Genomic DNA, 14,552 nt, shown 5'->3' with positions numbered 1-14,552 from the left:
CTCTGCCTGAAGATATATTTTAAATAAGAAAATGCCTTGATGAAAATATTCTGAAAAAGGTCAGGGCAACAAATGACCCAGTAAAGTGGACTGGCTCTTTGGGCAGCAACACTGCTGAGCAAAGAACCGTCTTCTCACTCTGCATCATAAATCCTGTCCTCAGTTCTTAAAGAGTTCACAAGTAATCTTTCAAAACAGAACATAAAACCAGTTTCTGCATATCTGTGTTACAGGCTACAAACAAGGGCTTCCTCAAGGAGCAAGCCTTGCTTCTCCAGCATCACCATAAATTACCATAAGCTCCTATGCTTTGCGGACCATGCCTGACGCTGAAAAGAAAGTTTTATTACTGAAAAGAATTTTCTGAATATTACTGAAATTATTTTTAAATGCCATCCCAAAATACTTACATGGCATGGTCCTAAAACACATATGGCTAATACAAGCTGTATTTGCAAGCACAGGATGATTTTTGTATTTGTGTGTTTTTAGAAGTGAAAAGGATTTAGACCAGCACTTGTAAGTTCATAGCTGATCCTTTAAGGACAATGTAGACCTTACAGAGGAACTGATCACAAACTGCTATGCACTCTTCCTCTGAAATTCAGATCCCTTTAATGTTCATCAAAGTGTCTTTAATGTTCAGTGATATGGAAATCACGGGTAGGCAGGCATGGAAACGTCACTGACGCTGCTTGTCTCACAGGAACCTTGTGATGCCTTTGACTAGGATGTGTTATAACACGGACAGTTTCAGTCTTTCCTTTTATCTCTCTGACTAAGACACCAGCACGACAGAGCAAACACTTCCAGGGCATCAGAGGACGTGACATACAGAGCAGGACTGATGCTGTGTAGGCTCTTGCAAGCCCCAAATGGCTGGGGAGCTGTGGGTCAGCCTCCTCCGGCCTTGTGCCCTGCACTAAAGCTTACTACAGCTTTCCATCTTAACTGGGTTCAAAGAAAGGCCAAACCAAATCCTAAACCAAACAAGCAAGCCCTATGTGCCCCTACAAGCTTATCGGCATGGCCGAAGCTTTTCTTTAATTTCTTGCTTGCTTGTTTGCACGAAGAAATCTGCAGTCACTTAACAGGCTTGGCATTGTGTGTGACTCCCTGCATTAACAACTAGGTCAACGGGCAGGGGAAAGCACTGTACATGCGAGAGGCTCCCTCGGCTCAGCCGTTGCCTGCCAATTATATTTTGGGAATTAGCTAGGTAGAAGAGAATGTCCTCCCGGGCATGTGCTACCCTGAAACTTTAGTCCATTTGCACGAGTCATTTGAAACCTCTTCCTGGCCCCAGCTAAAAAGGGTGCTAAATCCATGGCAGCTAAAGCAAGGCTGAAACAGTGGAAACTTCAGGGGGTTTCTCTTCTCCTTGCCTCTCTGCAGCTCTTGCAACTACCCAGTTATTAGTCGCCTTTCTAGCACCCAACACTGTGCAGGGTTTGTACTGTGTTCAGAGAGTATCAGCTTTCCAAAGCAATGCGGATAACTCTTGGGTAAGATAAAAGTGAGAGTATAAAGACCAGAGGATAAAGACCTAGGATATTTTTACTAGGGCTATATTTATTTGCCGTATGAACATAATTCCTATCACTGCCTTAGGCAAAGACAAATAAAACAGCAAAGATGACAGCTACCCTTACATCTAGGCAGGCAGATCTCTCCATCCTGCCAAAGCGTGGGTTTGCCTGCTCCGTCTCTAGCGGAGCTGCCTCTGTTGTAGTGCCATCAATGTGGAAACACTGCTGCAAGAACATATTTTTGGCTGTCACTCAGAAACTGCTGCCAGCCCTCCGCAGAGCCTGGGAGACCTTTTACGCTGTGAGCTTGCCTTTAAGGGGAAAGTCCTTACAGAATATATGATTTCCACATCACTCTCGTAGCTCAAATGTTCGGATAATCTGTAAATGAAAAAAAAAAACCCAATCAACAAATAAAAGTGACAGCTCTGCAGAGTCCCACCTGGGACATATTATTGCTCTAAAAGCTAAGGAATTACACCCAGCTTCCTTCCAAACTCACCCATATGATCAAATTCTCCTTGAACCAGGACACCAGAGAGTTTGTGGCTGCACAGCAAATGCAGAGATAACAAACGGAGGGACACTTCTGTCCTACCTTCTCCTTTTTTGATTGCTTAAAACCTAACCTTCCATATTACCCATAATTTGTATAATTGCAGCCAAGTAATCTCTCTACAGCCCTCTCTGCCCCTCCTTTTGCACTGTGCCCAGCCATCCCTACACACCCGATGACAGCACTTAACCCTATTTCAGGAACTATAGAGTCAGAAGGGCTTAAAGGAGGCTTTGGAGGAGGTCATTAACAACGTCCCAGAGAGTGGGGAGAGTGGTGGAGGTTGCCAGGGGACATGGTTGTCCTGCCCCAATGGTACTGCTGTGCAGTTGCACCTCGGCACGTCTGCCCCACTTGTTGAGGTACGGTGGGAAAAGATCTGAGCTATGAGGATTAAGCTGGGACTTTTGCAACGTGCTCTCTGTGAGCAGCAGAAGTAAGCTGGAACACATTTTAAAAAGCCCTCCAAGTTAGGAGCAGGGGTGGTCGCACAAGAAGCTTGTACAAAATGGTATTGCACTTTGAATTCACACTCTCACTTACTTGTCAACGGCTTACTTCCAGGGTGGATAAGCCTGAAGATGGAAAAGTCTGCTTAAGCACAGAAACACGAGTAACAGAAATGCATCAGATAATGACAATATAGAAAAGGTGTAGTATGGATTTCCATTCTCTCTCATGATGCAAGGAGAAATGGACAGCTGAAGAAATGTGACGCATTCGGAAGTGATGCAAAGTCAGGTTGTTTCTCATGATGGATAGTTCAACTGTGGGACTCCCAGCTACTAGATGTTACCGATGGCAAAAACTCTAGGAGTCAGTAAGGGCATGAATACTAACACGAGTGTTCAGAGTTGCAACAGTTTGGAATTTTGAAAGCAGTCAGAGTTTACCCCAATCCTCAGCTAATCAAGATTAGGACATTTCTTGCGCCTTCCTCTGCTGACTACTGCCAGGGAAAGGATATAGGACTACGTGAGCCATGTGGCTAATCCAGCAAAACAGCTGGTGTGACATACACATGGATGACACATTAAAAAATGGTGTGACTTTGTAATAGTTATAGCCTTGGTGACAGTGGCATTCCTTTTAAGCAGTTTCTCACCCACTTGTGTATTTTACTTCTCAAATAAATTCATGAATAACCTGAAAGTGAAAATCCAAAAAATGTCAAATCTAGTGAATGAACTACCCAGTGAGTGGATGGGAGGTGGAGGCTCCCAGGAGCATTTGTTCACTGCCCTTTAAAAAAAGATAAATGTCTTAGATTACAGGTATGTTATGGCCTTCGATATATGCTAATTCTCAATCATAACTAGCCCTGCACACTTCCTTTCCACAACGGGACACTTCTAAGAAATCTATTTAGATATATATGAACTCTCTGTAAAAATAGCCTGCTCTGAGTATTAAAAAGTCAAATTTAAAAACTAATCACGCAAGCAGAAATATCCAGCAGTCTGTGCACATCGCCAACTCGGCAAAGGACATATCAAGTATTAGATCTCACTCCAATACCCCAGTTTCCCTGCAAACACCAGCTCTTATCAGATCACAAAGTCTGGATTAATCCATCGGGCCAGCAGCGTGACATTAAGACCAACGGGATGTGCGAGCTACCAAGGCAAAAGGTCTCTCTGCAAATGTAGCGAGCCAGCTGCAGTGTCGCAATGCTTGCTAAGGGATTGCGAGAGCTTGTGATATTACACGGGTTTCCTGCCCAGTTGCCGCAGTGAAGGGATCTGCATGTTCATTAAAAGAAAAAATCATGGGCTGTGTAGAAAAACTCAAAGGTGGGGATCGTTAGTGGTATCAGAAAGGAGCAAATATCTCTAAAATGCAATCACAAGATTTTATTTTTTTTTAATTACTTATTTTGAGGTTTTCAGAGCTGACAACGCTGCAGTTTGCGCATTACTATCAGTATTATGGTTCTGAGTGATGAAGCACAGAAACATGCCCTACTCCTTCTGCCTAGCCAGCCCTTGCTCAGCTGTGTGTTCTTCACACAGACACAAGATCCACTTCACCACAGAGATGTAAATAATTTACTTTTATCAGAAACAAGCTAACATGGCAAAGCAAGCTGATAGGCTGTGTGTACGCTGGACACCAGTCCTGGCTGCCTGGACACCTCCTGATGCTGACGTGGCTCTGAGCAGGGCACTGCAGAGCTGGGTCACCCCGGGGAGGTATAGATATACCTATGAATATGACCAGTGGTGGCTGGCTATGGAGGGAAGGGAAGGTAGGAGAGCAGAGCCATCCTACAGAGCTGCTTGATGGTTTTCCTCAGCCCCTTCCCTGCTGTGAAGCCCAGATTTCTGCTCCCATTCCTATCACTGGCTTGCTGCAAAAAATACACATCTCCTCAGGCCCATTGCTGAGGGCCAGACTTCCACGACTGTTACGCATTCGTATTCCCAAATGAAATTAATGGGAGCCGTGGATGCTCCAGACATTGGGAAGAGTGATGTTAATGCCCTAGGGCACACCTATAATGGAAAAACTGCCCTACTTTAAGAAGATCAGTTTTAAAATGTGAGATTTTAATAGTGAGATTTTTGCAACTTAAGTAGTTCAGACAAGGCCTCATGTTCCCTATCTCTACCATGTCTATAAAAAGGACTGTTTCTATTAAACAGGCTTAAAGACCCTGGATGAAAGGGACTGAGTCCCAAGCGTTCTTGCTGCGTTTGTTACGATGGTACTTTCCAGCTGATCTACCGTGTTTGCAAAGAGCTGAAAGGCCACGGGGCTTCAATTCCCTCCCTTGGATTGCAGACCTCCAGCCCCAATCCCCAGGTCTCTCACTTCTGTTTCATCTCACCCAGCGCTGGCTTGGAGCAGGGAGTCAGACTGGGGACCTGCAGAGGTCCCTTCCAACCTAAATTATTCAACTTCTTTCTCTCTGAATATCTGAGTGGGCTTCAGCTTTCATTTCTCTAAAAGCCATAGAAACAAGGACTGGAGGCAGGTCCATGCTGAGCGCTTTGCTTTGAGAGGTTAAGGAGGTCTCACGGCGAGGCTGCCCTATTTCTGCTGGGGCTTCAGCGTAGGTCTGGCTGGCCCCCGCAGCGCTGCACTGCTGCTCATGCACTGCACGACTGCTGCATCTCACCCCGGCGCGCGCTGTAGGCACGTCCAGGTTTTCCCAACATGCTCTGTCCTCATGGCCATAGCATACAGTAGCTCTGACCAAGCTGCAGTATAAATATAATTCCAGATACATGTAACTCCTCCAAACCCAGTGATGCAACTAGAGGACCAGATCAGGGTAAGCTGAACTCTTGCTCCTGGTAGCTTCTGGGCCAAAAGCTCCTAGGAGCTGTTGTTATTTAAGAGGAGGGGTGAAAGAAACTTAAGGGCCATCCCCAAATCAGGGCTACCACAGCACAGCAACCAGAGTGGTCCCTCACTCGTAGGAGAGCATTGCCCTGGAGGGAGAGGAGCAGATCGATGTGCAGTGTGTGAGGAAGAGGTTTGAATCTGGAAATAGAAAAAAACATACTGAGAAGAAGAAAAGCAGACGGGAGGGAAGAAGTAAAGAGCAATTAATTTGCTCAAAGAAGAAATAAAACACACAAAACACCATTAAAGAAAGGAAAAAATAGTTACTTTCCTAATAATAGGGTTTTTTATAAGCAGTTGCTGCAGGTAGCATAGGGACCTCGTTCAGTTGCAGAGGAAGGGAAGTGATCCATCAAGCACTTTGCCCCACATCCATCAAGAGGCAGAATCACCTCCCTTGACCTGCTGGCCATGCTTCTTTTGATGCAGCCCAGGATATGGTTGGCCTTCTGAGCTGCGAGTGCACATTGCCAGCTTATGTCCAGCTTTTCATCCACCAGTACCCCAAATACAATGATTCCAAGTTGAACTGTACCATTTCTGTCCTTTTCTAAGCTCTCCTTTACTGGGAAGTGCATCCTTTCAGCCAGCCTTTGCGTGGCAGGAACCAGCAGTCCGATTAGTAGAGTTGCATTTCAAATTATATCTAAATTTCTGCTGTTGAGAAGAGACAGCCTGGAGAAGGTAGTCATTCCCACAGTGGGGCCATTCTCACCCTGGGCTAGGGGCTGAAGGCCTGGGTTCAATCTTTGCTCTAACACTGCTTTACCAGGAGCAAGTCAGGTCCCTTCCCAATGCTTCATTCTCCTCATCCATAAAACTAAGATATATGAGTGACACATATCACTTTGAGATTTACAAATGAAAGTGGAATTAAAGAGATGTTGTTGCTGTTACTATTTATTATTATTCACACATTTACATCTCATTTCTCACCTGCAATGTGTTAGGTATTACCTCACGTGAAATTTGTAACTGCATCTACCAAATTTGATTGTTTGCCATCCAAGTTGTGCTTTAGGCAAGAAAAGATGCCTCCTTATCTTACAGCTGCCTCCAATTCATGTAACAAGTCTCACAGTTCTACCTATCTATCTTGTTCTCAATGCATGCCTTATCTTAAGAAGGTCTTGTTTCATATTGTATTTTCCAAATCCAGGGAATTCAGTGCAAGTTCATGTCTATCTTCATTGTTTAACTGAAACACAGTTGATCCATTTACTAATTCACCCACGCAGAATAAATGTGATTCAAAGGAATTTGACATAGAAGAAGCTAGTAGATTATTTAACCCAAGTCCAGAAGAGCCCAGTAAAAAGAGAGACCTTGAATATTTTCAGCTGCGGAATAAACAAAGGGTAAAATGATGCAAAGGATGGTAATGGAATTAACTGAAAGATGTTTATCGTGTTTCTGTGTTCCAGGTGTGAGAGAGAATAAAATGTACTCCTTGCCTGAACTTTGGAATATACTTTTAGAATAGACTCAGATAAAATATACAAAATGCCACTGCTGGGTGATCACTCTTAAATAAGGAGTAAGTGCTACAGTAAACTCCAGTGCCTCCTGTGAGGTCATTTCATTCTGGTAAAGGAATGAGTATCTTTCCAATGAGCAATGTTTTATTGGGAGCAAATGTCCTGTCTGGACTCCCAAACTCTGCTGTGAACACACAGTAACTCACTTTTAAAACAATCTTTTTTACCTCACTTTGGCTAATACACAGTGCTAAACCACTAGCCTGGCTGTGTTTCAGGACTTCTTTTCATAGGAAAAATCAATATAGTGCTACACAGCAGTAAAAAATCAGGTCTGAGATGACATGGCTTGTGACTGTTAGCAGGCTGGATGGTATGAATGTTTGTTTATCTGGGCTTGCTGTTAAAATTCACCTCTTGCACATACACAGATTGCAATTTTAATATGCTTAAATTGTATCCCAAGGGTGTAATCCTATTCCATACATTCAACAGAAGCTTTGCAGCTGAATTAGTGTGGCAGGATTTAACTTTATGTTTCTTCAAACACAGCAAAGACAACAGCCTTCTCCTAGACTCATCCACCATTTTCAAAACCAGGCTTTGTTTCCATGTCTACGACTTAATTACTGCCCATTTCAGAATATACTCGTCACCTTAACCTTATCCCTAAGTTAGAGGAACCTCAACAGCCATGCAAAAATTCCCAGAATCTGAATGTTATACTGATGAAGACCATACAAGTACTTGAGAAAAGCCATTAGACCAAGCAGCATTTTCATTTGAACATCATCTTAAAACCGAGGCTTTTTCTGCACTTTCATTAATGGGCAACATACAACTCCTGCGTTCACCTGCAGCTTCTGTGAGATTGGAAAAACAGAGCCTTGTGTTTCAGTTTTTGTGAATAAACCCCCTGAATTCTCCTTCCCAGTGACAGCAAAGCCAGAAAAAATGTCCCGTGAGAAAGCAAATGTGAGATGGAGCCCTTAGCTAAATCTTTGGAGACCATAACACTGATACAAAACTCTTCAAAGTTTTGATGCTTCCTGCTTTTACCATGGCTGGAAACATCCGTTTCAAACACTAGACAGCAGCAGTTTTTGTTAATTTTTCACCGAAGATCCTACTTGCAGCCTCACATCGCCCTGAGACCAGCCCTTCCTGAGTCTTTTCCTGCAGGTTGCTTCTTTTACTGAACAGGAGGAAGAAATCCTGAATAATACAAAGATGAGCAAAAGAAGCCACAGGTTATCAGGTCTAATGAAGACATAGTTGTGCTTTGGAGAGAGGCTTGGCTGCTTTTAACTGACTTTGCTCATTCTCACTGTATTGCCCATATTGAGCATTTCCAATATACTGCCTGGATTTTAGCACTTGTTTAGTCCATCTGCCCATTGGTAAAAAAACCCACTGTGAGAAGAGAGGGAAGACTTTCCACTGTCACCTGGGGAATACACTCAAAGATGTACATTTACCATCAGGTAAATCACTGCCCCTTTTGGCAAATTAAAAATAAACAGGCAGTGATACGTAAGTGTCAAATAGTCCATGTGGTCGCCTTGGAGGTATGCTGGGCAAAACAAGACTTCAGCTCCCGGGAACCTCGAGTGAAACATTAGCTTTGCTGCACGTCTGTGAAGAGCCAAACATACCATCATTTATAGACTGTGAGAAATGAGAGCAGAACTAGGAATCACAAGATGACCTGTACTAACATTGCCCTCTATCAGAAATTTTAAGTAAAGATAAAATCTACAGTATTTATGAGTTTTGTATTTGGCAGATATTTTTGTTGTAGTTAGCATAAGAAACATATAACACCATATAAACTATAAACACATACATAATTTTATTTATGTGAGGACACAATCAGCTGTACAGCTCAGTGCTCTTGTACCTTCTGAGCCTCTCGCTCTCACACCAGCTCTCTCCTTCCAAGCACTGGCACATTTACACAGCCACTGAGTACGTCAGGTTAAAGAACTGATTCTATTGAAAAATAGCAGGAGGGAGGATGGAAAAAAGGTTGTTTGTCAGCCACATGAGTCCACTGTGTGGCTGCAGACTGCTCATGCTGGTGCAGCACCGGGCAGAAGGGGAGGTAACGCAGGGTAGGGACCAGCAGGCAAGGACACAGAAGGCAGATGATGACTTTGTAAGCCAGCTCTGATGTCAAATAGTTTCTTACCAAACTATGCCTTAAAACCTTTTCTAATATAATGCTGTGATGGGGAAATACTTGGCCAGGATTATAACCAAAGGATTTGAATGAGAGGAAACTGAGAATTTAAGATAATAAGGTAAGTTATTCAAATTGGGATTTTTTAAAAGATTTTTTTGGTGGAAATTCTCTAGGTGAGTTATATAGGAGTGAGACAGGGCTTTTGTTTTTCCTGTCAAAACCACTGTGGTAGTAACCTGTATTATCTCCACCCTAGCCAGCAACTTCTGTGTTCAAAGGTACCATCTACAAAGGCACAAGGGATGCCCTGCTTAGTTAAATGAGTGCTTGCAGAGCTGGGTGCCAAGTTATAACAGTTAGTACTTTATTGTCACTCGTATCTTCACAATCTTTCATAAAATGTAAGTTGCCAATCCATTATTGCTATTACTGCTGTGATTATATATTGCTTCCATTTTTCAGAATAGACAGACATATAATTCATTTAAATACTATTCTATGATAGTGAAATTACCTAAACCGACTTTTAATTCAGTGAAGATTCACAGGGGGGTTCAGGCATTTAACTCCATTGAAGTAACATCTGGCATCACTGGTGTCCACAGAGCTTATTCCTGGCTGCTCCCACAGCTCCCAAAGCATCCAACCATTCTGCTGACAGACCCCCCTGGGCTCCAAGATTTCTTCCACTGGACAAATTCATAACTGCCTGAAATACTGTGCACCCTGCAAGTTCTGCTGGTGTAGCCAAGCCAGCCGAGCTCTGCCGTAGACGCAGGTGTGCTGGCCAAAGAGGACGTTGCCCGACTTTGTGTTATTTGACAGTGGGACTAACACGAAGGCTGATGCAGCAGCATGTGGGTGGAAGCACCGCACAGTTACAGGGCTGAACGTGTCCCCGGGCATTACTGACCATACAGAGCGACAGCCTTCCCAGTCCTTTCTGACCAATCCAAGCCTGGAGCTAGAGCCCAACAAGAAGCCCCCATCAGTTTATCTCCACGACAGAGCTCTAAATCTGAGGCTCTGAAACACAGATTCATGACAGCACTGAGCTTCCCGGTGCCCCCTTCCATAAATCAGGTGCTCTCCCAAATATCTTGGCTCCGAGTCCTGCATCAGTAGGGAACTCAAGGACTCTCTGCCCTGCACTGAAGAGGCAAGGCAGCGCTCACTGCTGAATGGGTGGAGCACGCACTCGGGATCCCAAATGCTGTTCATAATTTCCCTCTGCGTGATTAGGAACAAGGCTTTGGATGTGGATTTCAAGACCATCAGAGTACCTCCTGCCCCAGAGCTTTTTAGGCATGCTGTTTCAGTCTTTCTGCACCTGTTCAGATGCTGCCCACGTTGTATAGAATAATTAAATGCTCGTATGCATAAATACATATAAATGAGGACTTCAACTTCAATTGGGGTAATTCAGGAATTTTTAAATTTTTGGAAAATTCAGATTTATTATCTTCCTCAAGTCCTTGATCTGAAGCTGAAAGCTGGGGAGGCAGTTTTAAAACAGAGAAGCAGCTAGGGAAGAGACATTCTGTCTCCTTCACAAAGCTTGGCTGAAGAAAAGACACCATTTCTGCTCTGGTTTGCAAACATCTTTTTTCAAAGATTTAAATTTCAATCTTCAGGCTTGTGTCTCCCAGGCAACATCAAGAAAGATTAAAATGCAATGTGCTTTGATGGGTATCTTTTATTAAAATGCTTTCGAAAAGCCACCTCCAGGAAAAGTAAAAGTAAATAATGAAGTAATACAAGCTTATTTTCTCTCCTTCTTTGAATAACTTTGGGAAAACAGTAACATTTTTTCTCTCATTATCCTATCAGCCAAACCGATGGAGGCTGGAGGACGGGGTCTTATACAGCACTTTCCCTGTGTTACACAGAACATCATGATCTTACTCCACTGTGTTTCTTATTTTTCAGAGATTTGAATCCTGTGCAACTTGGTACTGGGATATATGTATAGCAATATTATACTATCTTTTGATCTACAGATATTCCCAAGCTTTAGAAAATATAACTTTCCATTTTTAGGGCTTTACCCCTGCAAATTGTACAGAATCTTTATTTTAGCACCTTTATGACCAGAATAAAAAATTTCCACTGACACATTAATAAAACTGTGAGTAAAATCCTGCTCATGTTAAAACTGATTATAATATTTCCATTGTCTTCAGGAAGTCAGCATGTCAGCTTTTGTTTGTATAATATCTGAGGAACACGGTCTCAGAGAATGCCAGAAAGCAACGGAAATCTATACCATCTCTGCCAATCTCTGTTGTGTATGTCATCTACATACCAAAGAAGAACACGTAGCTCTGCAGAAATCATTGCAGAAAAGTTGTCTATACATCAAAACAAATAAATAGAAATAAAATGGGTGGATAATCAGAACTCAAATAAAATCTGTATTTCCCTCAGAAATGCTTGGAGATGTCAAGAGACACTGCACTAGAATGAAAAGCTAAAATCCTTTCACCACATTCATTTTGGAAACACTCGTTGCCGTGAGGGAACGTGCAATGGAAACCTCGACTCACATATGAGAGGGTTTCATGGGACGGAGTCCTTAGATGGCTTCTGACAGCAGCCTGCATGGGCTTTTTGGCTGAGGCTCCCGTGCAGCAGGCATGGATTCCCCAGCTGGGGACTCCCCATCGCTGCCTGGTGCGGCACACATGCTCCGGGTCATGTAAACCCTGTGGGACTCTTCTAGCCCTGGGTAGTGTTACTTTCATCACCAGGATTTTTGAACAGCAGCAGCTACTTCCATAACACATCTCACGTGTTCTTATTTTCACTCTCCAAATCGAAAAGAGCAACCACTTTCCACAGCTGGTAAAAGATCAGGCCTGCCCCCCTGCTGCCTCTTGCCTAACTCCTAGGTAAGCTTTCTCAATTCTAAGTAGTTTCATCTACAAATATCTCTGTGCACACTCAAGTCAGTCTGTGTTTAGCCTGTGCATAAGAGTTTTCCTGCACAAAAATAAGTAATTTGGATATTCAGAGCTGAATACAGGCCTATGCGGACAGCTGTTCTTTTTTGGCATAAATTTGGGTTGTAGGATGAGATTTGTGTGCAATGGTTTAAAGAGAGAATTGTTTTTCAAAAAATACAACAGAAAACAACGGAGGTCAAAAAGAGTGATTACAGTCCCATCCGTGTCCCCCCCCCAAAATGAAACTTCAACAAATAAATTTCTCAAGCCGTAAAAAAAAGTGTGTGCTATTTCCTTCAGGCTTCTGAGTCTTCATAAAAATATCCCTGTCAGGCCAGATAGAGCAATGTTGCAGGCAAGTACGTTTATAAAAATATTAGTGAACATATCTGTTTAATCTACCATATACCCACTCATATCGTAGCAGCTCTTGTTTTAAATGTTACTCTTTACAGCATTCTCCAGGATACCATTTATAATTACTGCACACCTGGCTTGGGTTTCTCACTGACAGCTTAAAGACTACGTTGCAGCTCATTGTTACTGTGTGTTTATTCTGAGGGTGCTCATGTCCCGATTATTTAATTTGTGTTAATTCTTTTTTCCTATTTTGTTTTCTAGTGAAGAGTTATAGATTGCCTACAGGCCTGCTTTGTACCTCATTGATCTTAATTAACCAAATGGCAAATATTGTAATAAAACCAACCTCATTAGGCAGTGGACTTTAAGTGGCAGATCATAGGTCCTTGTTCTCAGAATCCCTTCCTGTGGTTTTACAAGCATGTTGTCATTGTGCAGGTTAGAAATGCTTGCTATTCTTCTCTTAAGTACTTATTTTATAGTATCATTTACTAACTACTCTGTTTATTTATAGACGTTAATGCCAAGTTTCCATCTGATAGCTTGGAGCTATGGATCATTCAAAAAAATCTTACCTTTTCCAAAAATAACATAGATAATGACTTGCATTTGCTAGTTAGCATTGGCATATATTGCCATGTTTTGAGGAAACAACTTGCAATAATAATGAGAAAGTGTGTCTATTGTGAAGTTTTATAATAATTTCCACTGAAAACTGAATGTTAATAATTCAGGCGTTAAGAAATTATTCTTGGTGGAATTTGTAATGTGGGTATTTAAAAATAAGTTTGCCCACTTTTAATGTGGGTAAGTTTCTGTTTTACTGAGTTATTTTAGGGTATGTTTTTTTATACCGATACGCGAAATGTCTGTCTAACTAAATTGTACCAGCTGGAGCATGTCGAGAGCATTATAAATGGCTGTGCGCAGTTCAGTAATGAGAATGTTTTTAGAAGCCTCTGGTGGTTGAAGAACAACATAAATGGCTGAAGGAAGACTGACTTGCCACATTAAGAGTTGTTTAACATTGCTCACACTTTGAACTCGACTAAGCAGAGTTTGGAGCTGCTACATCTGCAAATACTTAAGGGGGAGAAGACCACTGGACTAGAGGAGTTGCTCCCAGAGACATGCAGCCACATCCTTTGCTGGGCTGGCACTATGTGAAGTTACCTTTTTGGAATCTGCAACCGCATTTGTGCCTCTTCTGTGCTGCAGTTGCCCGCTACAGCTATAGGATGGCCCCAACTCTTGCCTACTTGAAAAAAATTAGAAAAAATAAGAATTAATTGTTTGGTTCACCAAAACCAGCAAAACAAAGTAGTTTGCTTTTTGTATATGGTTCCTGCTTTCTCCAGATAATATTGCCAATTAAGGTGATAAGCAGTTTCATGCAATAAAAGGAACTGGCTTCTCTAGTAATACAGCAGTTTACAACCTGCTATTTTTTATGTAGCAACTACTGTGCAAGGTAAGAAAAATGGGTTTTGGTGCCAAAATAAAACTGCAACAGTTTCTTTCAAAGTCCATCTTTACCCACTCTTTACCTGCATGCATATTTTCTTTCCCAAGCCCTTCACAACAGATCAAGAGCATTTAAGTACACAGATACTGATAGTTTTGACCACTGAACTACCACTGTGTTTTCCAAGAGCCGATGTGAGGAAAATTAGCCAACTGCAGCAAAACCAAACACACACATTTTCAAACCTCACTATCCCTCACAGCCCTAAGGGCAAAATTGTATAAAGCCTTCTTAACACCATCTGCTTCCTTGTGGTGGATGACGCTGCTCTGATCTGTATGTGTTTTTCCCACAAATTCCCTAATCAAGCCCAGATTTATCAAAGGTGGCCGAAGCCTGCCGGGCCCTGAGACGGCCATTGCTGGCCAGGCCCTGAGGTGGCTGGTAGCCACTGAGGCCTGCCGGGCCATGAGGCGCCCGTGGCGGCCGCAGGAAGCTCGGCTCGGCGCCCCGAGGAGGCTGGCGGTGCCCGTGACGGCGGCGGTGCCCCGGGCGAGCCCTGGCTGTGGGGCGGGGAGGAGTGAAGGGATGGCCGGGCCGGGCCGGGCCGGGCCGGGTCTCGAACCCGCGGCGAACGCCCCGAGCAGACCTGTCAGTCACTGCGCCGCTGCGTCACACCTCGT

General features: G+C 43.1%; 1 long non-coding RNA gene across 1 annotated transcript; it reads right to left on the bottom strand.

Moving 5' to 3' along the window:
- Positions 1–1,475: 1,475 nt before the first annotated feature.
- Positions 1,476–14,551, bottom strand: LOC140647460 (uncharacterized). Its single transcript, XR_012040777.1, has 3 exons — positions 14,519–14,551; positions 13,578–13,659; positions 1,476–1,910 (listed from the first exon to the last, which is right to left on the bottom strand). It is a non-coding gene; the product is annotated as an uncharacterized lncRNA (long non-coding RNA).
- Position 14,552: the final 1 nt, after the last annotated feature.

Source organism: Ciconia boyciana, chromosome 2, assembly GCF_034638445.1.
Source record: "Ciconia boyciana chromosome 2, ASM3463844v1, whole genome shotgun sequence".
Lineage (NCBI taxonomy): Eukaryota > Metazoa > Chordata > Aves > Ciconiiformes > Ciconiidae > Ciconia > Ciconia boyciana.
The sequence above is the reverse complement of the archived record's forward strand: the minus strand, read 5'-3'. Positions and strand labels throughout refer to the sequence as shown.